Source organism: Hyla sarda, chromosome 6, assembly GCF_029499605.1.
Source record: "Hyla sarda isolate aHylSar1 chromosome 6, aHylSar1.hap1, whole genome shotgun sequence".
NCBI lineage: Eukaryota > Metazoa > Chordata > Amphibia > Anura > Hylidae > Hyla > Hyla sarda.
Genome location: NC_079194.1, coordinates 290,108,440 through 290,135,829, shown reverse-complemented (window position 1 = coordinate 290,135,829; position 27,390 = coordinate 290,108,440).

The following is a 27,390-nucleotide window of genomic DNA, read 5'->3' as shown; positions in this document are numbered from 1 at the left end:
ACATTACTTATCCTGTACTGATCCTGAGTTATATCCTGTATTATACTCCAGAGCTGTACTCACTATTCTGCTGGTGAGGTCACTGTGTACATACATTACATTACTTATCCTGTACTGATCCTGAGTTATATCCTGTATTATACCCCAGAGCTGTACTCACTATTCTGCTGGTGAGGTCACTATGTACATACATTACATTACTTATCCTGTACTGATCCTGAGTTATATCCTGTATTATACTCCAGAGCTGTACTCACTATTGGGGCAGTATAATGGTAATAATTTGCAGTGTATAGGTCCACTTTTTATATATATTTGTTTCCTTTGCTCGGCCCCAGCTCCTTCTGTTGATGTGATCTATCTCCCTATGCTCCGAGACTGATGTTACACAATCGGCTCTGCTACATGTTCTTACCCAGCGCTTTCCTTTTAACACCACAGGGGAAGCTCCAGTATTGATCATGAAAGATTAAACAATTTCTTACTACAATTACAGCATATGTTGTGCCGTTCTTTCCACCCCCAGAGTCTGAATTATTAAGCATGTTCCTTGTGAAGACATTAGAAAGCTGAGTTGGAGAAAGCTGTATAGTCTTATCTTTAACCCTTATGTGATGGCATTTCCTCCTCTAATGAAGAATTTAGAACACAGACTAGATCAGGGTTTCCCAACCAGGGTACATCCAGCTTTTGCAAAACTACAACTTCCAGCATGCCCGGACAGCCAATGGCTGTCCGGGCATGCTGGGAGTTGTAATTTTGCTACAGCTGGAGGCACCCTGGTTGGAAAACACTGGACTAGATGGAAATTTTATACATAAGATATGACTGTAGGATATGACATGGTGATACGTACAGATTATCAATCATTTGTCTAACAGTAATGTAAACTGTCATATAAAGATATTGTATGCAGTAAGCTCCCAAGCTCCTCCTAGAGGAAGATGCAGATGTTACTGCTGAGTACCCGGCATTGCCTGGTCTTCTTACCTTGACCTTATCAGAAGAGCAACTATAATTATCCTGACCTCATATCCCGTCCTCATATCCCGTCCTCATATCCCGTCCTCATATCCCGTCCTCATATCTCGTCCTCAAATCTCATCCTCAAATCCTGTCCTCATATCCCATCCTCATATCTCATCCTCAAATCCTGTCCTCATATCCCATCCCCAAATCCAGTCCTCATATCTCATCCTCATATCTTATCCTTATATCCTGTCCTCAAATCCCATCCTCATATGCCGACCTCATATCCCATCTTCATATCCCGACTTCAAATCCCGTCCTCATATCCCATCTTCATATCTCGACCTCATATCCCATCCTCGTATCCCGACCTCATATCCTGACCTCATATCCCATCCTCGTATCCCGACATCATATCCCGACCTCATATCCCGACCCCATATCCCGACCTCATATCTTGTCCTGATATCCCGTCCTCATATCCCGTCCTCATATCCTGTCCCCATATCCTGTCCCCATATCCCGTCCTCATATCCCGTCCTCATTTCCCATCCTCATATCTCATCCTCAAATCCTGTCCTCATATCCCATCCTCATATCTCATCCTCAAATCCTGTCCTCATATCCTGTCCTCATTTCTCATCCTCATATCTTATCCTTATATCCTGTCCTCAAATCCCATCCTCATATCCCGACCTCATATCCCATCCTCAAATGCCGTCCTCATATCCCATCTTCATATCCCGACTTCATATCCTGTCCTCAAATCCCGTCCTCATATCCCATCTTCATATCCCGACCTCATATCCCGACCTCATATCCCGACCTCATATCCCGACCTCATATCCCGACCTCATATCCCGACCTCATATCCCGTCCTCATATCCCGTCCTCATATCCCGTCCTCATATCCCGCCCTCATATCCCGCCCTCATATCCCGCCCTCATATCCCGCCCTCATATCCCATCCTCATATCCTGTCTTCATATCCTATTCTCATATCCTGTCTTCATATCCTATTCTCATATCCCGACCTCATATCTCTTCCTCATATCTCTTCCTTATATCCAATCTTTCCTGCAGCGCCCACAAGGTCCCTCTGCTCAAGGAAGCACAACAACAGGCCCGTCTGAACATGTGATTTCCTGAGCAGAGGGACCTTGCAGGCATTTCAGGATTTCAGCCCCTCACAGTGTAGTGTGTTACCAATTGTTTTCTTGGTGACTATGGTCCCAGCTGTCTTGAGATCATTGACAATTTCCTTTATGGTAGGTCTAGGCCAATTCCTCACCACTCATTGAAACTCCACTAGGTGAGATCTTACATGTAGCCCCCGACCGAGGGAGATTAACACTAATTTGGTCTTTCTTAATTATGTGAATAATGGCACCAACTGATGTAATCTTCTTCCCAAGATTCTTGACGATGGTCTTGTAGCCAATTCCAGCCTCGTGTTGGTCTACAATCTTGTCCCTGATATCCTTGGACAGCTCTTTGGTCTTGGCCATGGTGGAGAGTTTGGAATCTGATTTCTTCTGTGGACAGAACAAGCTGAGATTAGGAGCACTCCCTTTGAGAGATTGCTCCTAATATCAGCTCTCAGGGGGTAAAATGTAAATCAATATATAAGTTAATTGAAATGCATTTTTTTCTGGATGTTTTTGTTGTTATTCTGTCTCTCACTGTCCAAATTAACCGATTAACCATTAAAATAATAGACTGGATATGCCATCAATAGCTGATCAGCCGTTTTGTGGGGCTAGCATGACGGCATAGTGGCTGTACCTGGCTATTGCACCTCTGCTTTCCTTTAAGTGAACAGGGTTAAAGACAAATTGCTGGATACCTGCGGCCACCACTAGCGGCGGGCTTACTGCATTCTCTCTCAAAGGAAATCTGCAGTGTATAACACTTATCCCCTATCCTACGGATAGGGGATAAGTGTTATACACTGCAGATTTCCTTTAATATTAAATGGGCACTCTTATTAAAACAAATTTTTGCTATTGCAATCCTTAGGGTAAATAAAAAAAATCTTTCTAATGTACTTTGTTTTTTTTTTAAAATGACGTTTTCTATGTTTTATTTGTGTTTAAAAAAAGTTGCCACTAGGTGTCTCCCTATTGTCCAGAGCTCATTTCCCCCCATCTCTTTGCACAGACTTTGGACTTTTGCTGGCCTGGCAGAAGTCCAAAATCAGGAAATGCAGTCTGGAGTGCTGAGGGGGGTGTGCGCAGCCTTAATCAATCATAGCTCATCTCACACTGAACTGCTCTGGGCTGTGTGTAGCAGAGTGAGGGAAGAAGTTCTCCCCTGTATGGTTTCAGATGATGTCACGCCTGCTGGGGAACGCCCCTTCCCAGTCTGTGATTGTGACTGAGACTGAACAGAAAATACAGAGCAATATCAAGGTAGAAAACAAAAAATAAAATAAAAAATAAAGGTAGGGGGTGGTTTATCATGATGGGGCAGTGACCTGGGAGGATTATAAAATTTAACAAGATCATGACAGGTACTCCTTAAGTTGAGTATCCTCTTGGACTTCCACCTATCCCAAAATTGAGGGCTCCATAGCCCTGTCTGGCCTGCGTGCTGCATCTGGAGGTAGTCGGGAAGCCAGAAGTCCCATCCTATTGCCAGAAAGGGGTCCTGAAGGAGTTTCTCCCTAATACTAATATGTATAGTTGTGCAAAGATGAATATAGTCATAGAAAGTGTTTCCTACATTCCTAGCCACCAGCAGGACCTCGCTGTTCGTGGAGACAACATGTTACTGAAGTCATTACCCCGCACCTGCTCAGCCTTTCTAAGTAATGGATATTGAACTCATGACATTCTAAGAAGTGATCTCGGAGGAGGAATCAATTGCTCCTGCCTGGTACAATCCCATAAGCAGCGGGATGTGAGCTCTGGGCGCTGAGGTGTAGGCTCTTACCGCACCGCCACCAAGTCACCGATCCGATTCCATTGACCCTCTCGCTTGTTATTCTCAGCACTTCTGCTACCTTCTGGGAAGAAACAAAGTAAAACGTAACATTTAACAACATTTCTCGGAGCCTGAAAAGGTGAATAGTTGATTTTTCCAGTGTTCCATAATGGAGTGACCTGCTCACCTATCGGCGAGTGTCGGCTGTTAGTCATAACATAGGTGCATGAGCTGTGGGTCAGGAATCCAAGTGGGCTATCAGAAATCCGATTATGGCATCACATGACTCTCATAACAGGAATCTATTCAGTTAAGATTTTTCTTTTTAGGAAAAAAAAACTTGCAGCACATAGTTCTAGAATATTGACACTTAGGGGTTCTAGACTATTGCCATTTGGGGGTTCCTAAACACTAACACTTGGGGTTATAAAATATGACACTTGGTGATCCTTGAACATTGTTACTTGCAAGTTGCAGACCTGTGATACTTAGGCTGGTAGAACACTGATACTTGATGGTTTTTGGACATTGGGGGTTCTAGAACACCAGAGCCGGCTCTGCCTATAGGCAAAATAGGCAGTCACCTAGAGCGCACTTTTGATGGAGTGCTGCTCTGCCCACAGCAATAAAGTTAGCCAGCATCTGAAGGGGTGCCCATTCAGCTAAACTCTGCCACCCCAGTAGTAAGTTGATTACACGAGGAGGGTGTTTGTTAGTGTTTCACTGCAGTAGTAAGGTAATTACATGAGGAGGAGGTTTGTTACAGTGTGTCACCCCAGGTGGGGTGTGTCAAAGGCCTAAGCCTATGGGTGGGTTCAAGGGGCGGCAAAATTAGCTTTCGCCCAGGGTGGCAAAAATCCTTGCACCAGGCCTGTAGAACACTAACACTTAATGATTCTTAAACGTTATGAGTTGGAGGTTCTAGAACACTGACACTAAGGAGGGTTTTAGAACTTTGACACTTAGAGATTCTAGAACACTTGATAATTGAGCTTCTGGAACACTGGCACTTGATGATTCTTAAGCAGTATGAGTTAGGGGTTCTAGAACACTGACATTTTGGAATACTAGCAAACTATCAATTGGGGGTTCTACATTACTAACAGTTATATTTGTAGAGAAATTACACTTGAGGGTTCTACAGCACTGGCACTTGGGGATCTAGAACATTCATACATCGATACTCTATGGTCCAGAAAAAGGGTACAGTAAACTGAAGAACAATGAGTCATAAAGCCCAGAAACATAGATCATTTTAGTACATAGATAATGGTGTTCTAGAGCCTGGGTTCTCAACCCGTGGTACGTGTACCACTTGAGGTATGCCACGGGTTGAGAGGGGGTATGCGAAAGCGCTGACAAATACCGGCCATGCATACTGTAAGTGAGCTGCGTGGTTGCCGGGGGGACGTGTGACCTTCTCTGACGTTGCGCAGAGTTGCTGCACAGCGCAGGAGGACGTGACATATCAGTAATAATAATAATGGCACAAGGGGATTAATATGGAGGGGGAATAATGGCCAAAGGGGATCAGAGGGAGGGGGGAGTATTGGCACAAGGGGATAAAGATGGAGGGGGAATGCATTAGTATAAAGGTAAGAACACGCCTTTTGTCCGCATTGACTTTGTCAATTTTAATTTAACTTTTATTTACCAAGTTAGGGCATTAGGAATTAAAATAGCTACAAAGAATGTCATGGGACATCCATGGACTCCTCCTATTAAAGGGGTACTCCACCCACAGACATCTTATGCCCTATCCAAAGGATAGGGAATAAGATATCCGATCGCGCGGGTCCCGCGATCTCCATGCCCCTCGTAACGCCATGCCACGCCCCCTCTATTCATGTCTACATGGGGTGACGTCACTTCTCCGGACACCAAAGTTCAGCATTCTAAACAGTATGTTTAAAATGCCAGGGTGCAGCACGAGTGCTACACGGAGATCGCGGGGGGTCCCAGGGGATAAGATGTCTGTAGGCAGAGTACCTCTACTCACTGCAGTGTAAAGATGTTATTAAAAATCACACATAGAAGTTATTTAAAGGGGTTATCCAGGAAAAAACTTTTTTATACATATCAACTGGCTCCAGAAGTTAAACAGATTTGTAAATTACTTCTATTAAAAAATCTTAATCCTTTCAGTACTTATGAGCTTCTGAAGTTAAGGTTGTTCTTTTCTGTCTAAGTCCTCTCTGATGACACGTGTCTCGGGAAACGCCCAGCTAAGAAGAAAATCCCCATAGCAAACCTCTTCTAAACTGGGCGTTTCCCGAGACAGGTGTCATCAGAGAGCACTTAGACAGAAAAGAACAACCTTAACTTCAGAAGCTCATAAGTACTGAAAGGATTAAGATTTTTTAATAGAAGTATTTTACAAATCTGTTTAACTTTCTGGAGCCAGTTGATATATATCAAAAAGTTTTTTTCCTGGAATACCCCTTTAACACCCTTAGTGGGACATAGAATTGGCATAGATGAGACCTTTGCCTACTTTCCAAAACTAGAAAAATAGAGCGGATTAATTTGTCTTAGTTCTGTTCTTTCCTGGTTGAGCCATTGTTCAGAACTACAATTCCCAGAATGCATTGCTTTCCCTCAGTTCTTCATCACAGTCCTCCCACCCTGCCTACTCCCCTTCCAAAGCACTCCTGCCCCTTTCCTGCCTAGAGCTGTTGCAGAACATCTAATTTCACAGCAGACTATCACTTATCAGTGAGGTTGCAGCACCTGCTGTGTTCACTCCATGTCTTCTCCTCTGCCTGCGACATAGTTCTGCACACGGCAGCATGCTGTAACCACACCTCATTCTTTCTTAAATGCCCCTAAAAGATATAAATGTATTTGACAGGGAGATGGTGATGTAGGCTATAGGGGCTGGTCAGAGGTGATGACATCACTTTGGGGCGGGGCTAGAGCTGAGAGACAAAATCCAATCATGCCTCCTGAGACAGCAGAAGCCTGTAAATAATGGAAAATGGGCCAGAAGATGTGGGGAAGTTGTAGGTCTGACAGGGAGAGCATTTTTCTGTTGAAGATTAAATCATTTGGACCACTGAGATAAGAACTTTGTCCAATCATTGACTTATTGGTGGAAAGATTACATTAAATGCTCCTCCAGCTATATATATATATATATATATATAAAAAATCGTATGCCCTGGACAACCCCTTTAAGATTAGAATACCTATTCAACTACAGAGCTGACCCTAATATATACAGAGTGGACCCTAATATACAGAGTGGACCCTAATATACAGAGTGGACCCTAATATGCAGAGCAGACCCTAAGATACAGAGTGGACTCTAATATACGGAGTGGACCCTAATATACACAGCGGACCCTAATATAAAGAGCCGACCCTAATATACAGTGTGCACCCAAATATACATAGCGGACCCTTATATACAGAGTGGAATCTAATATACAGAGCGGATCCTAATATACAGAGTGTATTCTAATATACAGAGCGGACCCTAATATACAGAGCGGACCCTAATATAAAGAGCGGACCCTAATATACAGTGTGCACCCAAATATACATAGCGGACCCTTATATACAGAGTGGGCTCTAATATACAGAGTGGAATCTAATATACAGAGCGGATCCTAACATACAGAGTGTATCCTTATATACAGAGAGGACCCTAATATACAGAGCGGACCCTAATATGCAGAGTGGACCCTAATATACAAAGCCGACCCCATTTATCAGTGATGTAGCCACAGTAACCTTATTTATAGGACCTCTTTATTACCAACCATTATTTATTCACTGCTGACAAATAGCACAAGTGTCCTTTTTTATAATTCACAGGTTGTAAAAGCCACAAGTCCTCCACACGTTATATAGAGGTAGCGTAAATATTGCATTTACAGGGTGATTTATTCATCATGTCTAAAGCAACTTAGAGCTCGCTGACATGAGCAGCGCAATAGTCGTGGTCACAGCTGTTATGTAGCAGAGTGGAGCTCTAGTCTGCAGCATGGTAAGCTCAGCACGGGGGGGGGGGGGGGGAGGAGCGACAACATCTTTGTGTGTGAACACAGCCTAAGAGGAGATGTATAACTACTATATATCCTGATCCCATAGAGATAGCAGCTGCAGTATATAGATAGAGCTGGAGGAAAGGTGTATAACTACTATATATCCTGATCCCATAGAGATAGCAGCTGCAGTATATAGATAGAGCTGGAGGAAAGGTGTATAACTACTATATATCCTGATCCCATAGAGATAGAGCTGGAGGAAAGGTGTATAACTACTATATATCCTGATCCCATAGAGATAGCAGCTGCAGTATATAGATAGAGCTGGAGGAAAGGTGTATAACTACTTTATATCCTGATCCATAGAGATAACAGCAGCAGTATACAGATAGAGCTGGAGGAAACATGTATAACTACTATATATCCTGATCCATAGAGATAGCAGCAGTATACAGATAGAGCTGAATGGAAGGTGTATAACTACTATATAGCCTGATCTCATAGAGATAGCAGCAGCAGTATACAGATAGAGCTGGAGGGGAGGTATTTAACTACTATATATCCTGATCCCATAGAGATATAAGCAGCAGTATACAGATAGAGCTGGAGGTGAGGTGTATAACTACTATATATACTGATCCTGTAGAGATAGCAGCAGCAGTATACAGATAGAGCTGGAGGGGATATGTATGACTACTATATATTCTGATCCCATAGATATAGCAGCAGCAGTATACATGTAGAGCTGAAGGGGAGGTGTATAACTATTATTTATCCTGATCCCATAGAGATAGCAGCAGCAGTATACAGATAGAGCTGAAGGGGAGGTGTATAACTTCTATATATCCTGATCCCATAGAGATTGCAGCAGCAGTATACAGATAGAGCTGGAGAGGTGTATAACTACTATATATCCTGTTCCCATAGAGATAACATCAGCAGTATTCAGATCTGGAGGGGAGGTTATAACTACTATAGGTTCTGATCCCATAGAGAAAGCAGCAGTATACAGATAGAGCTAGAGGTGGTGGGTATATGACTATTAATATATTCTGGTCCCATAGAGATAGCAGCAGCAGTATACTGATAGAGCTAGAGGGGAGGTAGATAACTATATATTCTGATCCCATATAGATAGCAGCAGCAGTATACAGATAGAGATTCTTTAAGGCTTAGACACTTTCCCTATATTTTTGGGTTTTATAAATAATTGAATTTGAAGTGAAAGTTGAATGATACAGATCACAGACCTCGGCACCTGCCGTCATGGCTCTAGGGGGCCCTATAAATGGCCACATGCTGGATGCAGCAGAAACTTCGACAATAAGGAACAAATTGACTCCTGGAGCAAAGTCAGAAAATACTGAGATTTAGAGGATAAATTCTGCTCCAAGGTGTAAAAGAGCCGGGAGATTTATATTCATATATTCACTGTATACAACTATAGAGGAACATGCTCCATATTTATAGTCTACGTGAGCAGAAACGTTCCTTCAACGCAAAACTGTTCTGTGCCTCAGATACAGGGGAAACTCCAAAAATTTTAATATTGTGCAAAGATGTGATTTGTCATAATTGTGATGTTTATGGTTACAGCTCATGAAAACCACAAAGCCCCCCCCCCCCCCCCAATTACTATGATTGGGGGGCCCTGTCATCTGTTGGTGTCGGTCACTGTGCATCATTATGTCCAGGATCAGCGCATCCGTCTACCAGGAGATTTTGGAGCACTTCATGCTTCCTTTCCTTTTAAGTTGCATTAATGAAATACAATGAACTTTTGCACGATATTCACATTTTTTAGAGTTTCACCTATAGATAGATATGAGATAGATAGATAGATAGATAGGAGATAGATAGATAGATAGATAGATAGGAGATAGATAGATAGGAGATAGATAGATAGATAGATATGAGAGATAGGAGATAGATAGGAGATAGATAGATAGATAGATAGATAGATATGAGAGATAGGAGATAGATAGGAGATAGATAGATAGATAGGAGATAGATAGGAGATAGATAGATAGGAGATAGATAGATAGGAGATAGATAGATAGGAGATAGATAGATAGGAGATAGATAGATAGATAGATATGAGAGATAGGAGATAGATAGAAAGATAGATAGATAGATAAAAAAATTCCAGAAGAGCAGCACAACAATTTTCAGAAAAAACAATATAATGGTGCACGCTGGGTGTGTACCCTGGTGAGAGGTTCACATATACTAGAGAAAAACAAGAGACCAGCAGCACACAGAAATAAGGTGCAAAAAAGGTGAAAAATTTATTGCATCATCCCAGTGTACAAAAGAAGCGACGTTTCAGCGACCTCTCGTCGCCGTTCTCAAGCTCAACTGAATAGATCCCTGTGCAGTCATATATGTGCAGTTAATTACATAATTGCTTAATCTAATAATGAACATACAGTACATAAATAAAAATATACAAAATGTACATACATAAATACAAATGTGATTTTATACCAACAGACAAGTGTCCGTATTATATTAAAGTGCAATAGTGATTTCATATTAACCCCGTGTGTTTAGGTTGTGTTTCTCTTAGGTGTGCATAACTGTGCCGTTGTGTTCCATAATTCTTTACTTCTTATTCACATTGATAAGTACAGTATTGCACTTACCCAGCAGAGCACCATAATCCACGCGTCATAATTGCCGGAGCGTGGGTACTAACTTAGTGCGCAGATGCGTTTAGTCCACCAATCAAGTAAAGACATCCTCATGTTGAGTTTAACCAATGGAGGAAAGGAAACTCGCGCATGCGTGTTGGAGTTGAGAAGTAACTTGCGCCATCTTGCTTCAGGGTAAATTGCCCAAACCTTCATCACAGGTACTTCTCTTTGTAAATGCGTCATGGGTGTCTCATGCTCACTTGATAGGGTTTGTTTGCAGACTGAGCTGGCGTAGCTCTTCCTCATCCTAATCGCTGCGGATGTGGGGTTCACATATATCGGACCTACATGTCTCCATGTCGGACGTCACATGCGAATCCTGGACGTATAGACGTCAGTCAAAGACTGGCTCCATCATCCAGATATCCCCCACATATTTCAGCAGATTAAATGGGGGGTCTGCACCCTGTGGAACACATTAGACAACCCTGGTTGACACAGCTAGACAAAAACTCCTGCATGCAGGACAGGTTTCCATGAAATTTAAATAATGAACACGAAATAAAGAAATAAAAAAAGAAAAAAAGAGGCTCCTTTTTGCTTATATGACGTGGTGGTTGCTCTGTTGGTGGCAGCAGTACAATTGTTTGTTATCTGTAACAAAACATAAAAACAAGTATAAGGATCAGACAGTAATACAATATATCCAGAGTGCATATAACAAAACAAAGGGGCTACAGATAGGTCACCACCTAGTACACATCTTTGCCGTAGACTTAAATTCTACATTGAGACCCCCTGGTTTCATGGATCCCAATGTAAAAATCCATTTGAGTTCTCGTTTCTTCAATAGTGTGACACGATCCCCACCGCGAGTTTCCTTTCCTCCATTGGTTAAACTCAACATGAGGATGTCTTTACTTGATTGGTGGACTAAACGCATCTGCGCACTAAGTTAGTACCCACGCTCCGGCAATTATGACACGTGGATTATGGTGCTCTGCTGGGTAAGTGCAATACTGTACTTATCAATGTGAATAAGAAGTAAAGAATTATGGAACACAATGGCACAGTTATGCACACCTAAGAGAAACACAACCTAAACACACGGGGTTAATATGAAATCACTATTGCACTTTAATATAATACGGACACTTGTCTGTTGGTATAAAATCACATTTGTATTTATGTATGTACATTTTGTATATTTTTATTTATGTACTGTATGTTCATTATTAGATTAAGCAATTATGTAATTAACTGCACATATATGACTGCACAGGGATCTATTCAGTTGAGCTTGAGAACGGCGACGAGAGGTCGCTGAAACGTCGCTTCTTTTGTACACTGGGATGATGCAATAAATTTTTCACCTTTTTTGCACCTTATTTCTGTGTGCTGCTGGTCTCTTGTTTTTCTCTAGATAGATAGATAGATAGATAGGAGATAGATAGAAAGATAGATAGGAGATAGATAGATAGATAGATAGATATGAGAGATAGGAGATAGATAGATATGGTAGATAGATAGGAGATAGATATGGTAGATAGATAGGTGATAGATAGATAGGAGAAATGAGAGATAGATAGATAGATAGATAGATAGATAGGAGATAGATAGATAGATATGAGATAGATTCGTACCGTATTTTTCGCCGTATAAGACGCACTTTTTCTTCCCCAAAACTTGGGGGTGAAAAGTTGTTGCGTCTTATACGGCGAATACACACCTATCGGGTCGGTCCCTGCGGCCATCAACGGCCGGGACCCGCGGCTAATACAGGACATCACCGATCGTGGTGATGCCCTGTATTAACCCTTCAGACGCGGTGATCAAAGCTGACCGCCGCGTCTGAAGGGAAAGTGACAGTAACCCGGCTGCTCAGTCGCGCTGTTCGGGACCGGGGAAATCGCGGCGTCCTGAACAGCTTACAGAACACCGGGAGGGACCTCACCTGCCTCCTCTGTGTTTGCTCCGTGCCGGGATCCCCTGCAAGGCGACTCTCTCCTTCGACGTCATCATGCACGCCGTCCCGTCATCCAATAGGAGCGGTGTGCGTAGCGACGTGATGACGGCGGCGGAGAGTGGATCCCGGGGAAGAAGACGTTCCGGAGCGCCGGGGACACGGCGACAGCGATGGAGCGACATCCAGGGCAGCGGTGACTGGTCCGGAGCGCCGGGGACACGTGAGTATTACCTCCTATCCAGTGGTCTTCAACCTGCGGACCTCCAGATGTTGCAAAACTACAACTCCCAGCATGCCCGGACAGCCAACGGCTTTCCGGGCATGCTGGGAGTTGTAGTTTTGCAACATCTGGAGGTCCGCAGGTTGAAGATCACTGTTGGGTGCAGAATCTTTTTTTTCTAGGTTTTGCACCTTTTTTCTAGGTTTTGCCGGTGCGTCCTATAGGGCTAAAAATACGGTAGATATGAGATAGATATTAGATATATATGAGATAGATATGAGATATAGATAGATATGAGATAGATAGATACATAGATATGAGAGAGAGAGATATGAGATAGATACATAGATATGAGAGAGAGAGATATGAGATAGATAGATAGATATGAGATAGAGAGATATGAGAGAGATAGATAGATATGAGATAGATAGATAGATATGATAGAGATAGATATGGGATAGATACATATGAGATAGATAGATATGAGATAGATAGATACATAGATATGAGAGAGAGAGATATGAAATAGATAGATATGAGAGAGAGAGAGAGATAGATATGAGATAGATAGATAGATAGATAGATATGAGAGAGATAGATATGAGAGAGATAGATAGATATGAGATAGATAGATATGAGAGAGATAGATAGATATGAGATAGATAGATATGAGATAGATAGATAGGAGATAGAGAGATAGGAGATAGAGAGATAGATAGATAGAGAGATAGATATGAGATAGATAGATAGATATGAGAGAGAGAGAGATAGATATGAGATAGATAGATAGATAGATAGATAGATATGAGATAGATATGAGATAGATAGATATGAGATAGATAGATATGAGATAGATAGATAGATATGAGATAGATTGATAGATATGAGATTGATAGATAGATATGAGATTGATAGATATGAGATTGATAGATAGATATGAGATTGATAGATAGATATGAGATTGATAGATAGATAGATATGAGATTGATAGATATGAGATAGATAGATATGAGATAGATATGAGATAGATAGATAGATATGAGATAGATAGATATGAGATAGATAGATAGATATGAGAGAGATAGATATGAGAGAGATATGAGATAGATATGAGATAGATAGAAGAGTTTCCATACATATGTAAGGTGGGGAGACCCCTTTATATGATGTTTTTCTATAAAACACATTTCCTTATAATTAATCAGGTTGTGTAATATCAGAAGATTGTCGCTCCGCACGCCGCCGCCTTCTTCACGCCTTTACTGCCTAATGTTAATGGCCAGCGCTGAGGCATCACTAACAATCTTAGCCGGGAGGCGGGTGAATGCGGTGATGATCATCACACTCGCCGGGGTTGGGATGATGAGAGATCTGTGTTCTGAGGCCCAGTCTGTGACATCTCATGTTTTATTCCCTCAGTCATTGTTCTTCCGCCATTCTGAGGAGCTCACACATCTATCTCCCTCGCTGGCAGCTTTCCTCCACACAGAGCCCCTGAAATTACCAGTGATTAAAGTAGGAGTGCCGCCGCGTGTTACCGCTCTATCCGCCCACTAAGATGATAGAAGGGAAGCTTGTGTCGTGTCAATCATTATCTCCTGGAGCCGTCAAACATTTTTTTTTGGGCAGGTTTTTTATAGGGGGTTTAACCTGAATACAGAGAATTTATAGAAGCTCAATGAGTTGTGACAGAACAGTACAGAAGGCATCTTAAAGTGACAGTAAGGACACAGAAGGCTTATACCGTACATTACGTAGGTAAGTGTTTCCTTACCAGGGTGTCTCCAGCTGTTGCAAAACTACAACTCCCAGCATGCCCGGACTGTCCGGGCATGCTGGGAGTTCTAGTTTTGCAATAGCTGGAGGCAAGGCCAGCCCAAGACATTGTGCTGCCTGGGTGGAAGAGTGAAATGCTGCCCCCCCCCCCCCCCCCCCCCCCCAATAGGAAAAAAAAAACAATAGGTAGGCAGCAGTTCCTTGACATTAGGTAGCATAGTTTCCCCTCATTAGGCAGCATAGATTCCCCACATTAGGTAGGCAGCATAGTATCCCCACATTAGGTAGCAGAGTTTCCACACATTAGGTAGCAGTTTCCCCACATTAGGTAGGTAGGTAGCAGTTTCCCCACATTAGGTAGCATAGTTTCCCCACATCAGGTAGCATAGTTTCCCCACATTAGGTAGCATAGTTTCCCCACATTAGGTAGCATAGTTTCCCCACATTAGGTAGTAGTTTCCTGACATTAGGTAGCATAGATTCCCCACATTAGGTCGCATAGGTTCCCCACATTAGGTCGCATAGGTTCCCCACATTAGGTTGCATAGGTTCCCCACATTAGGTAGCATAGCCCCCCCCCCCCTCGACACAGAGACATACACAGACACACTCACCTGGCCTGCATAGCGCTTCTCTCCAGCGACGGCCCGATGAGTGACGTCACTGCGCAGGTCTGCGGAGGAACGTCACTTGCGCGATGTCCCTCGTCAGACCCGGGCTGGCCGCAGGCTCACTGTGTTAAAGTGGCCACTGCGCTATTAAGCAGCTCGGGCTGCGCCAGCACCGCGGCCACTTTAGAACAGCGAGCATCTGCAGCGCAGCAACAGGGCTGGCCCAACCATGTACCTAGGTGGTGAAAAAAAAGAAAGAAAAGGGGCAGCAAAGCGCCGCCCTTGAAAAGTGCCACTTGGGGCCAATGGTCCCACCGGGTCCCATGGTAGGGCCGGCACTGGCTGGAGGCACCCGGGTTGGGAAACATTGACATAGGTAAACTCATTGGGGGAGATTCATCAAGACTTGTGCAGAGGAAAAGTTGATCAGCTGCCCATAGCAACCAATCAGATCACTTCTTTTATTTTTTAGAGGCCTTTTTTAAAAATGAAAGTTTTGCTCTACATGGGTTTTGATGAATCTCCCACAAATTGTCACGAATAGTTGGGATCCTCCTACTATTACATCCGCTTTTATAAGCTTGTTTGGGGCAGTTGCGATACAGTCGCCTCACAGCTGATCAATTACTCTCGTCTGGTGGTTACAAAATTCGGCCCTACTGTAAGTCCTGGGGGTATCTGAGTACTGGGAGCAATTGTTAGGATCCAGAAAAGGCAACTGCTATTAGTAAAGTTCAGTTCTGCCATCTTCTGGCCAGCTAGGATCATTACAGGGCTGTCATAATGAGTTGAATGATATCCTGTATACTATGGGGAGAGATTTATCAAAATCTGTGCAAAAGAAAAGTTTCTGAGTTGCCCATAGCAACCAATCAGATTGTTTCTTTCATTTTACAGAGGTCTTGATAAAAATGAAAGAATCGAGCTGATTGGTTACTATGGGCAACTTTTCCTCTGAACGGGTTTTTTTGATAAATCTCCCCCTATGTTTTTTAGTGCCTCCTTTGGTGTGCAAATAATTATACCATACAGTCACTAAATGTCAGTGCTATGCAATGTGTTTTTGGGGTAGAAAATACTTTTTTGAATGTTTTTTTATTACATTTGTTCTGGGATGTGTGTAACACAAAAAAAAAAAAAAAAAAAAAAGCACATTTCTTGCAGTTGGTATAGTTTTTTGTTTATGCCATTAACCATGCAGGATCAATAATATTATTAGTTTCGACAATTACGCACACAGTAATACCAAATATGTTAAATTTTTTAAATTTTTTTTTAAAAATGGGAGGGGAAATTATTTTTATGTAATTTTTAAAGCCTTTTTTTTCATTATGTAAGTTTGAGCATATCCAAGGGACATTTATAAGCAATCATAAGATTGCTTATATAGATCAATGCAATGCATATGCATTGGATTGATCTATGTAATCGGTGATCTGCCAAATAACGTGTGCCAAAACTATTTAAATGCCGCGATCACTATTGTGAGAGACTCTTGAAGCAGGTGACGGCAATCAGGCACTGCAGCAGTATATATAAACTGCTATCAGGAATGAATGAAAATCCCGATTGATATGCTTGTGAAAAGCAATACGTGCAATATAGAATCAGCAAGACTAAAAAATAAAGCTGCACTCACCCACTCAGAAGTATTTGCCAAACGATATCTTTATTTACAGTGTCCATACAGCGCAGGCAGGTATATAGCCGGATGTGCGGGGAGCGAGAGCCGAGGCTCTCAGGTGCGGGGAGCGTACCAATAGACAACTAGTTTCGCGTTGGATATGACACTTCCTCTGGTCCTAGGATATCTTTTGGCAAATACTTCTGAGTGGGTGAGTGCAGCTTTATTTTTTAGCCTTGCTGAAACTATTGTGATAGAACCTGGCTATCTCTATAGACGATAAATGAAGTAACTGCGTGCTTGCAGACCCACCACTCTGTTTAAAACAGAGGAATCGGGAAGCTGTTCTGAAGACCATGAGAAGTCCTGCTGGTATAAGTTAAAGGAATAAAGTGTTAATAAAGTGTTTTCAAATGAACTTGTGCCAGAAAGTTAAACAGATTTACGGTATATATTAGGAAAGGATAATAATGTGTAGCTCACTTATGATATAGAGAGAGTATAGTGCTTGAGGTTAAAGGTGATACCCCCACCCAAGGGGCCTAATCTAATATAGGAAAAAAAAATATATAAAATATATAAAAACCAGTCCTCTAAAGCACTAGGGGTATGGAAAAAGAAAATGAGTGAATAGAATGTGGATCCAATTGTTTTAGTGAAAATAAAATTGTGTTTAATTAGAACAATATAGTATACAGCCAATCACCTGGCAGGTGAAAGGCAATAAAATGTTAAAATATTAATAAAAAATAGCACAAAAATACAAAAGATAAATTAAATTAATATCCGCTGCAAAAAAAAAAGTCTCTTTTCAATGATCACAAGTCTCCTTGAGAAGAAATAGAATCCATCAATGCTGTATGCTAAAAATCACAAATATAGCGCGGATGCCGGGAGTGTCACAAGTATCATATAGTCTTGCAGAGACTCAATAGTAACACTTATCAGGGGTAAATCAATTATAAGTCCTGCAACAGTGTTGTGGTCTTGGATGCAGTAGCAAGTAAGGTGAATCGGTAAGTATAATTGTAGCAAATGTATTGCGGTGCACAGCACCACTCACCCTCCTCAACAGCCGCGATGGATGCAGTGCCTGTCTGTATTCCGGTCGGGGTGAGTGGCTCTCCGGGGGCTCCGAATGTCCTGGGCTGGCACGGAGAGGCGTCCGGCCTAACGGAGTAGTGTCCAGGAGTGGTGTCCAGGAGCTCTGCCGTCCGGGGCTGCGAATGAGTAACCGACAACAGGTGCGTGTTCCAATGATGCGCTAGCAGTGCGCGCGTAATGGTGGTCCCGATACCGCAGGCATCCAGCAGTTGCAAGTTGGTAATTGAGCGGATAGGTTCTTTAAAGTGATATACACCTAATGTCTTTGTGCTTTAGACAAGGTCAGACGCATTTCAAAGCCACAGGCTTTTTCTTCAGTGGTCACTCCCGGCATCCGCGCTATCTTTGTGATTTTTAGCATACAGCATTGATGGATTCTAATTCTTCTCAAGGAGACTTGTGATCATTGAAAGGAGACTTTTTTTTGCAGCGGATATTAATTTAATTTATCTTTTGTATTTTTGTGCTATTTTTTATTAATATTTTAACATTTTATTGCCTTTCACCTGCCAGGTGATTGGCTGTATACTATATTGTTCTAATTAAACACAATTTTATTTTCACTAAAACAATTGGATCCACATTCTATTCACTCATTTTCTTTTTCCATACCCCTAGTGCTTTAGAGGACTGTTTTTTTTATAGATTTATATATTACTTCTATTTAATAATCTTAATCCTTCCAGTACTCATCAGCTGCTGTATGCTCTAGAGAAAGTTGTGTGGTTCTTTCCAGTCTGACCACAGTGCTCTCTGCTGACACCTCTGTCCGTGTCAGGAACTGTCCAGAGTATGAGCAAATCCCCATAACAAACTTATCCTGTTCCAGACAGAGTTGACAGCAGAGAGCACTGTGTTCAGACTGGAAAGAACTACACAACTTCCTCTGTAGTATACAGCAGCTGATAAGTACTGGAAGGAATAAGATTATTAAATAAAAGCAATTTCCAAATCTGTTTAACTTTCTGCCACCAGATGATTAATGTAAGTAAAATTTCCCCTTCAAAGCTACATTCACACTAATGTCTTGGTGTCCAGTTATAACAGAAACCTTGGTCGCAGACGGACCCCACTAACATTTATTGACCATTGAAAGTGATAAAAACCTCAAATAGTTGGACATTATGGACATGGGGTGGTTAGTTACTTAGCCTAGGTGACCATGTTCTTCCTGTAGATTGGGTTATGTTGGTCCCACCAGAACAGATGTTGCTGAAGTCCATTATGATTTTCTTGTCCACTGATGGAACAGAAGGATTCCAGTATATTAAAGGGGTACTCTGCCCCTAGACATCTTAAACCTTATCGTAGCAGCAGGACCCCGCGATCTTGGCTGCGGAACCCCAGACTTACGGTGCACGGAGCTAACTTCGCTCAGTACCGGATGACTAGCAATGTGGGGCAGAGGCTCGTGACATCATGGTAATGCGCGCTCAATGCAAGTCTATTCGAGGGGGCATGATGGTTGTCACACCCCCTCCCATAGACTTTCATTGAGGGGGCATGGCCATGATGGAATCAGTGCAAGTCTATGGAAGGGGGCATGACTAGTGGGGCGGAGCTTGACATCACGAGCCTCCGGCGCTGAACCCGACGCTCTAAAGGAAAGCTGGGTGCAGCAGGAAGATCGCGGAGGTCCCCAGCGACGGGACCCCCGCGATCAGACATCTTATCCCCTGTCCTTTGGATAGGGGATAAGATGTCTAGGGGTGGAGTAACCCTTAATGGTCAAATGGATGAAGGGTCCTAAAACATGGGACGGGACCATAATGTTCCTTCACTGGTAGGAAGATAAACTGAGCAATCCCAGCCTCTGCCTTGACTGGTCTTGCCACAAACCTTGATATAGCTCAATCCCCCCTGTGCTCCTGTGGTGGCCCAGTACGGGATGGTGTGTCCCTGTGATTCTTCTGCCCTGTCAGGCAGAGTGTCTCCATGTCCCCAGGGCCCCCTTTGTGTGTTGTCCCCTATGTACATATGTTGTATAATAAAATATACTGTTGCTTTAATAGCTGTTACCATGTGATTGTTACCCAGGAGGCACTAGTGGCCAGGTGACCCCCCAAGTGACCAATAGGCTCCTTGTACAGCCCCCTATAAAACCAGTGGAGGGGCTACAATCTCTCTCTTAGCTCATTGCTATTCCTGCTGAGGTCCAGTGCAGTCGTCTCAATGTGTCCGGAGCATTGGAGGCCTCAAGCCTAAAGTCTGCAGCCACAAGTCAGCTCAAGTAAGTTCAAAGTCATCTTCATGTCAATTGTCAAGTCAGTCAATTCAAGTCTTCTATTTAGTCACCAAGGCCTGCACTAAAGTGTCTCTACATACTGCAAGTCCCAGCAAGCCTGCAAGGTCCCCCGGTGTCACTGGTCACCTCCTTGGGCCCTGGCTGTACTGCATAGACTATATCACGTGTCCTACCCTCAGTAAAGCTACCGTTGTCCGTAACTTGGCGTCGGTGTCTTCATTGCCCCCGTGCCTAGCCCAGGACCAGCGGTATTACCTTCGGGTGGCTAAGGCTAAGCCACGCCCTGGCGTCACGACAAGAAGGGGTTCATAACATCTGGCCCTAGGGTTATAACAGCTACCCTGCATTGCACCCCGCTGAGACCACACTCCATTTCTTGGAAAACCTTCTCGGTGCAGCTCGTGCCCCCATTGCTTTCCCCCCTAAAGCTACCACCAACCTATTTGCTGAGGGAAGCGCAGAGCCGTGCCCTTGTCTATAATAGATGGTGTCCAGGATGAAGGGGACAGCTCTGGATATTGGTCTCCATTTAAGCGCAGTAATAAGAATTTCTCACTGCTACGTCTTGACCTTCTTCTGGCTCATTTCTATGGGGAGCTGCCGTACACATTGTATTTAACTTGAATTAGACCGTAGGCCGCTTCTCACCTCAGGCTCCTGTCCCTTCCGGCGATAGGAATAAGACACCAGAAAAGCCTTAAATTCTCCAAGTGATTGTATCACCTGCTATAAAAGCCACCAAATTGCAATACATTTTTAACTGGGATGTTGGGCTATGAAACATTTATCAGCTGTAAACCCCTTCAAGAGAACCTGTTCCTGATAGATGTGAAGGCTTTAAAGGGGTACTCCAGTGGAAAACAATATTTTTTTTAAATCAACTGTTGCCAGAAAGTTAAACAGATCTGTAAATCTCAAATGATCACAGGCGTCCGCTCCAAGTGTTCTGAACAAAATGTTCAGATGTCAATCCTTCCAGTACTTATCAGCTGCTGTATTCTCCTGAGGAAGTTCTTTTCCAGAGCAGGAACATATCCCCATAGAAAACCTCTCCTGTTCCGGACAGTTCCTGCCTTACTGTGGTAAGATTGCCTGATTTTTTTATTTTTATTTTTTGCCCGATTCCTAATTCTGGAAACACAAACACCGACTGATAAGTCTGTGCAATCCACAATCCACCCTCCTCTGATCAATAGTAAATCCACCAATAGCATACTGATTATTCAGTACTAGTCATAGGGTAGGGTCACACACAGCACATCCGCAGCGTATTTCACACTGCGGATGCGCAGCAGGCAGTCACAGAGAGAAGCAGCATAAAATTGTTGACAGGTTCTCTAACATTAAAGGGGTACTCCGCCTCTAGACATCTTATCCCCATCCAAAGGATAAGGGATAAGATGTCTGATCGTGGGGGTCCCGCTGCTCTGGGGTCCCGATATCTCCCTGCTGCACCTGGCGTTTGTTTGGAGTGACATCATGGCCACACCCCTTGGGGGGTTTACGGCCACGCCCCCTCCCATAGACTTGCATTGAGGGGGCATGGCCATGACATCACAAGCGGGGCCTGACCGTGACATCACGAACCTCCGCCGCGCATCGCCAGTCATCTGGCATGGAGGGAAGTTCCGGATGTCTGGGGTGCTGCAGCTGAGATCGCGAGGGTCCCCAGCGGCGTGACCCCCCGCGATCGGACATCTTATCCCCTATCCTTTGGTAAGGCACGGGGGGCAATGAAGACACCGATGCCAAGTTACGGACAACGGTAGCTTTACTGAGGGTAGGACCAAAGGATAGGGGATAAATCCTGAATGATGTATGACCCCTTAAACTCTGGCAGTCAGCGGCTACCCCCAGGAGGACTAGTAGCTACCCCCTAGGCACTGCATACGAGATATACATTGAACTCACAATATGCAGTAAGCAGCTTCTAACCTCCATAAAAACAGACAGAATTTTCTCATTTAAAGGGGTACTTTGGTGCCCAAGCGTTCTGAACATTTTGTTCAGAACACTTGCAGCAGGCAGTTGTAATTGTGACATTATGGCCACGCCCCCTCCATTCATGTCTATGGGAGAGGGCGTGACTGTGATCACAGCCATCCGCACGAAGAGTTCTGAACAAATTTTTCAGAATGCTTGGGCACAGGAGTACCCCTTTAACTCTCAGATTGCTTGTAGAGAAGCAGAGAACGTCTCCAAGGAACTCTCCCCTCTGACTCATAGAGGGGGTCCTATGTGGGGGAATCCCCTCCATGATGTATATATGCCTCCTTAAATGGGTATTCCAGGAAAAACCTTTTTTATATATATCAACTGGCTCCAGAAAGTTAAACAGATTTGTAAATTACTTCTATTAAAAAATCTTAACTTCAGAAGCTCATAAGTACTGAAAGGATTAAGGTTGTTCTTTTCTGTCTAAGTGCTCTCTGATGACACGTGTCTCGGGAAACGACCAGTTTAGAAGAGGTTTGCTATGGGGATTTGCTTCTAAACTGGGCGTTTCCCGAGACGTGTCATCAGAGAGCACTGAAAATAACAACCTTAACTTCAGAAGCTCATAAGTACTGAAAGGATTAAGATTTTTTAATAGAAGTAATTTACAAATCTGTTTAACTTTCTGGAGCCAGTTGAGATATATATAAATTTTTCCTGGATAAGCCCTTTAAAGGCTACATGGGCTGGGTTTCCCAATAAATAATATATATTGCATATTATTTAATCATCATTGAATATCATATTGGAAATTCCACCAAACATCAATCCCCGGCCCCTCCATGTGGAATCCTGTGCGGTGTATTTTATGGGGTCACAACTTGCAGCCGATCCATTGCACATCTTCTTCTTTAAGATGATCAGTGATAATACAACATATTCCTGTCTTCCTTCTCTCTAATGGGCCCCGGGGGGATTGTGTGACCCCTGACGTTCGCTTTCATGTGATTCTCATCCATTTCATAGCAAGTGGGCGGCTTAGTGGAAACCCAGACATACGTTATGAGGAAAATGCGATTTCCTTCTAGATCTGACAATGTGTAAATGTATCTCAGAGCGAACGTTTACACTTCAATGGACACCGGGATTAATATTCCCTATTAGTAAGACACTTTTATGCACATTTTAATTTCCTCTTTTGAACTCTGGGTAAATATACAGTAAGTCAACCTTGATGGGAGATACCATGAAATATACATGAAATGCGATACGGTGGGGATTATTTCTTCTAATTTTCTTTTACATGTGAAGAAATCAGTGCGGACGCGCTGAGATAACAAACCCCTCCTGCTTCTAAAGCTGACATCCACCGTGTAACATCGTGCTGTTCTTTAGGTCATTCTGTGCAGATTAACTTCAGAATCCACAAATGCATTCGGAAAGCCTTTCACATTTTTATATGTTGCACCTTGCACCTCCAGACATGATGCTGCCCCCACCATGATCACTGTAGGGATGGTATTGGGCAGATGATGGGCAGTGCCTGGTTTCCCCCAGACATGATGCTGCCCCCATCATGATCACTGTAGGGATGGTATTGGGCAGGTGATGGGCAGTGCCTGGTTTCCTCCAGACATGATGCTGCCCCCACCATGATCACTGTAGGGATCGTATTGGGCAGGTGATGGGCAGTGCCTGGTATCCTCCAGACATGATGCTGCCCCCACCATGATCACTGTAGGGATGGTATTGGGCAGGAGGTAGGGAGCAGTGCCTGGTTTCATCCAGTCATGATGCTGCCCCCACCATGATCACTGTAGGGATGGTATTGGGCAGGTGATGGGCAGTACCTGGTTTCCTCCAGACATGATGCTGCCCCCACCATGATCACTGTAGGGATGGTATTGGGCAGGTAATGGGCAGTGCCTGGTCTCCTCCAGACATGATGCTGCCCCCACCATGATCACTGTAGGGATGGTATTGGGCAGGTGATGGGCAGTGCCTGGTTTCCCCCAGACATGATGCTGCCCCCACCATGACCACTGTAGGGATGGTATTGGGCAGGTAATGGGCAGTGTCTGGTTTCCTCCAGACATGATGCTGCCCCCACCATGATCACTGTAGGGATGGTATTGGGCAGGTGATGGGCAGTGCCTGGTTTCCTCCAGACATGATGCTGCCCCCACCATGATCACTGTAGGGATGGTATTGGGCAGATGATGGGCAGTGCCTGGTTTCCCCCAGACATGATGCTGCCCCCACCATGATCACTGTAGGGATGGTATTGGGCAGGTGATGGGCAGTGCCTGGTTTCCTCCAGACATGATGCTGCCCCCACCATGATCACTGTAGGGATCGTATTGGGCAGGTGATGGGCAGTGCCTGGTATCCTCCAGACATGATGCTGCCCCCACCATGATCACTGTAGGGATGGTATTGGGCAGGTAGGGAGCAGTGCCTGGTTTCATCCAGACATGATGCTGCCCCCACCATGATCACTGTAGGGATGGTATTGGGCAGGTGATGGGCAGTACCTGGTTTCCTCCAGACATGATGCTGCCCCCACCATGATCACTGTAGGGATGGTATTGGGCAGGTAATGGGCAGTGCCTGGTCTCCTCCAGACATGATGCTGCCCCCACCATGATCACTGTAGGGATGGTATTGGGCAGGTGATGGGCAGTGCCTGGTTTCCCCCAGACATGATGCTGCCCCCACCATGACCACTGTAGGGATGGTATTGGGCAGGTAATGGGCAGTGTCTGGTTTCCTCCAGACATGATGCTGCCCCCACCATGATCACTGTAGGGATGGTATTGGGCAGGTGATGGGCAGTGCCTGGTTTCCTCCAGACATGATGCTGCCCCCACCATGATCACTGTAGGGATGGTATTGGGCAGGTGATGGGCAGTGCCTGGTTTCCTCCAGACATGATGCTGCCCCCACCATGATCACTGTAGGGATGGTATTGGGCAGGTGATGGGCAGTGCCTGGTTTCCTCCAGACATGATGCTGCCCCCACCATGATCACTGTAGGGATGGTATTGGGCAGGTGATGGGCAATGCCTGGTTTCCTCCAGACATGATGCTGTCCCCACCATGATCACTGTAGGGATGGTATTGGGCAGGTGATGGGCAGTGCCTGGTTTCCCCCAGACATGATGCTGCCCCCACCATGATCACTGTAGGGATGGTATTGGGCAGGTGATGGGCAGTGCCTGGTTTCCTTTAGACACTCATTTGTAAAGGCCTTCTCTGTCTTGGCTTAAACATGAAGGGGCCATTGTGGGGAATCAGGCAGGTGACTGTCTTATTTTCCATAACTACTATACAGTGGTCCCTCAACATATGTTGGTAATTCGTTCCAAATGAACGATCGTTAGTTGAAACCATCGTATGTTGAGGGATCCGTGCAATGTAAAGTATAGGACAGTGGTCTCCAACCTGCGGACCTCCAGATGTTGCAAAACTACAACTCCCAGCATGCCCGGACAGCCAATGGCTGTACAGGCATGCTGGGAGTTGTAGTTTTGCAACATCTGGAGGTCCGCAGGTTGAAGACCACTGGTATAGGTGGTTATACAGTACTCACATGTCCCCGCCGCTCACCGCTGCCCTGGATGTCGCCCTCCATCGCTGTCGCCACGTCCCCGGACCGTCTCTGCTGCGTCTCTTCATCACGTCGCTGCGCACGCTGCTCCTATTGGATGACGGGACGGTGTTCGCGATGATGTGATGACGACGATGGAGAGCTCCGGCGATGCAGGGGATCCTGAAGAGGACGGTCCGGAGCGCCGGTACAGGTGAGTGACACCCACCGGACCTCACGGGGCACCTTAATCGGCTATCAGGCAGCAGCTGAAGCAGTCTGTGCTGCCGGATAGCCGTTTATGCGATGACCCCGACATAAAAAAGCATTGCATGTTGAAATTATCGTATGTCGGGGCCATCGTAGGTCGGGGGGGGGGGGGGGGTGGTCACTGTATATCCTTATCCCATAGAGATAGCAGCAGTATACAGATAAAGCTGGAAGGGAGGTATATAACTTCTAATCAGAAGAAGCGCCCTAGTGGCAGGAAAGGATCGTCATCCCAAGAGTTCCCCCGCACATTTCCTACCCCCTGCACTGGCTGTAACCGCTATGAATAACTTGTAAGTGACGAAAATAAAGAAGATTTTACTTGCAAAATGGTGAGCGCCACGAACTACTTTCTTTTTGCAATGTTGTTTGCTGTATGAACACTGTCCTACAAGCCAGAGAACAAAACCTAGCAATGAGTAGCGGTCACTGAAGCTGAGCACCTGAAGCCACAAGATCTAGGCGCAGGCAGTTTATCCCCCGCAGTGCCAGAGATACAGTGACCCCCCCCCCGACCTACGATGGCCCTGACATACGATCATTTCAACATACGATGGCCTCTCAGAGGCCATCGCATGTTGAAGGCAGCATCAACAATCGATGCTTTTGATGTCGGGGCCATCGCATAAACGGCTATCCGGCAGCGCAGACTGCTTCAGCCACCGCCGGATAGCCGTTCATGGTGCCCCGTGTGGTCCGGTGACGATCATTAACCTGTCCTCGGGGCTCCGGCGCGTCCTCTTCGGGATCCCCTGCATCGTCGGCGCTCTCCATCATCGTCATCACGTCGCTGCGCCCGCCGTCCCGTCATCCAGTAGGAGCGGCGTGCGTAGCGACGTGATGGCGGCGACGGGAGAGCACGGATGCCGGGGAAGCAGAGGCCTTGCCAGAGTGTCGTGGACACCCCGGGGACGCGGCGACAGCGATGGACGGCGACATCCCGGGCAGCGGTGACGGTCCGGAGCGGTGGGGACACGTGAGTACAACTTCCTCTAACAGTGGTCTACAACCTGCGGACCTCCAGATGTTGCTAAACTACAACACCCAGCATGCTGGGTGTTGTAGTTTTGCAACATCTGGAGGTCTGCAGGTTGTAGACCACTGTCCTATACTTTACATTGCACGGATCCCTCAACATGCGTTGGTTTCAACAAACGATGGTCCGTTTGGAACGGATTACCATCGTATGTTGAGGGACCACTGTATTATCTTCTATGGACTGTGCAATTTAATAGGTGTTGATGTCATCCTGTAATTCACCGGAAGTCAGCTGACCCAGGACAGACTTAAGCATAGTAACTTTTTAGTAGGTCGGACTGGGGATCACATGACTCAGTTACAGTAATGAAATCCATAGATCCCACTGTGCTGGAATTAAACAAATGGTGCTATAGGACTAGTGATGGTGAGTGTTTATGATATGGGCAAAAATAACCCCAAAATTTGGAGTACTTCTTTAAATACAACACTTCTGTATTATCCGGCACCACAGGGTAGGTCAGTTTCCAATCCCATGGTGCTGATTGAC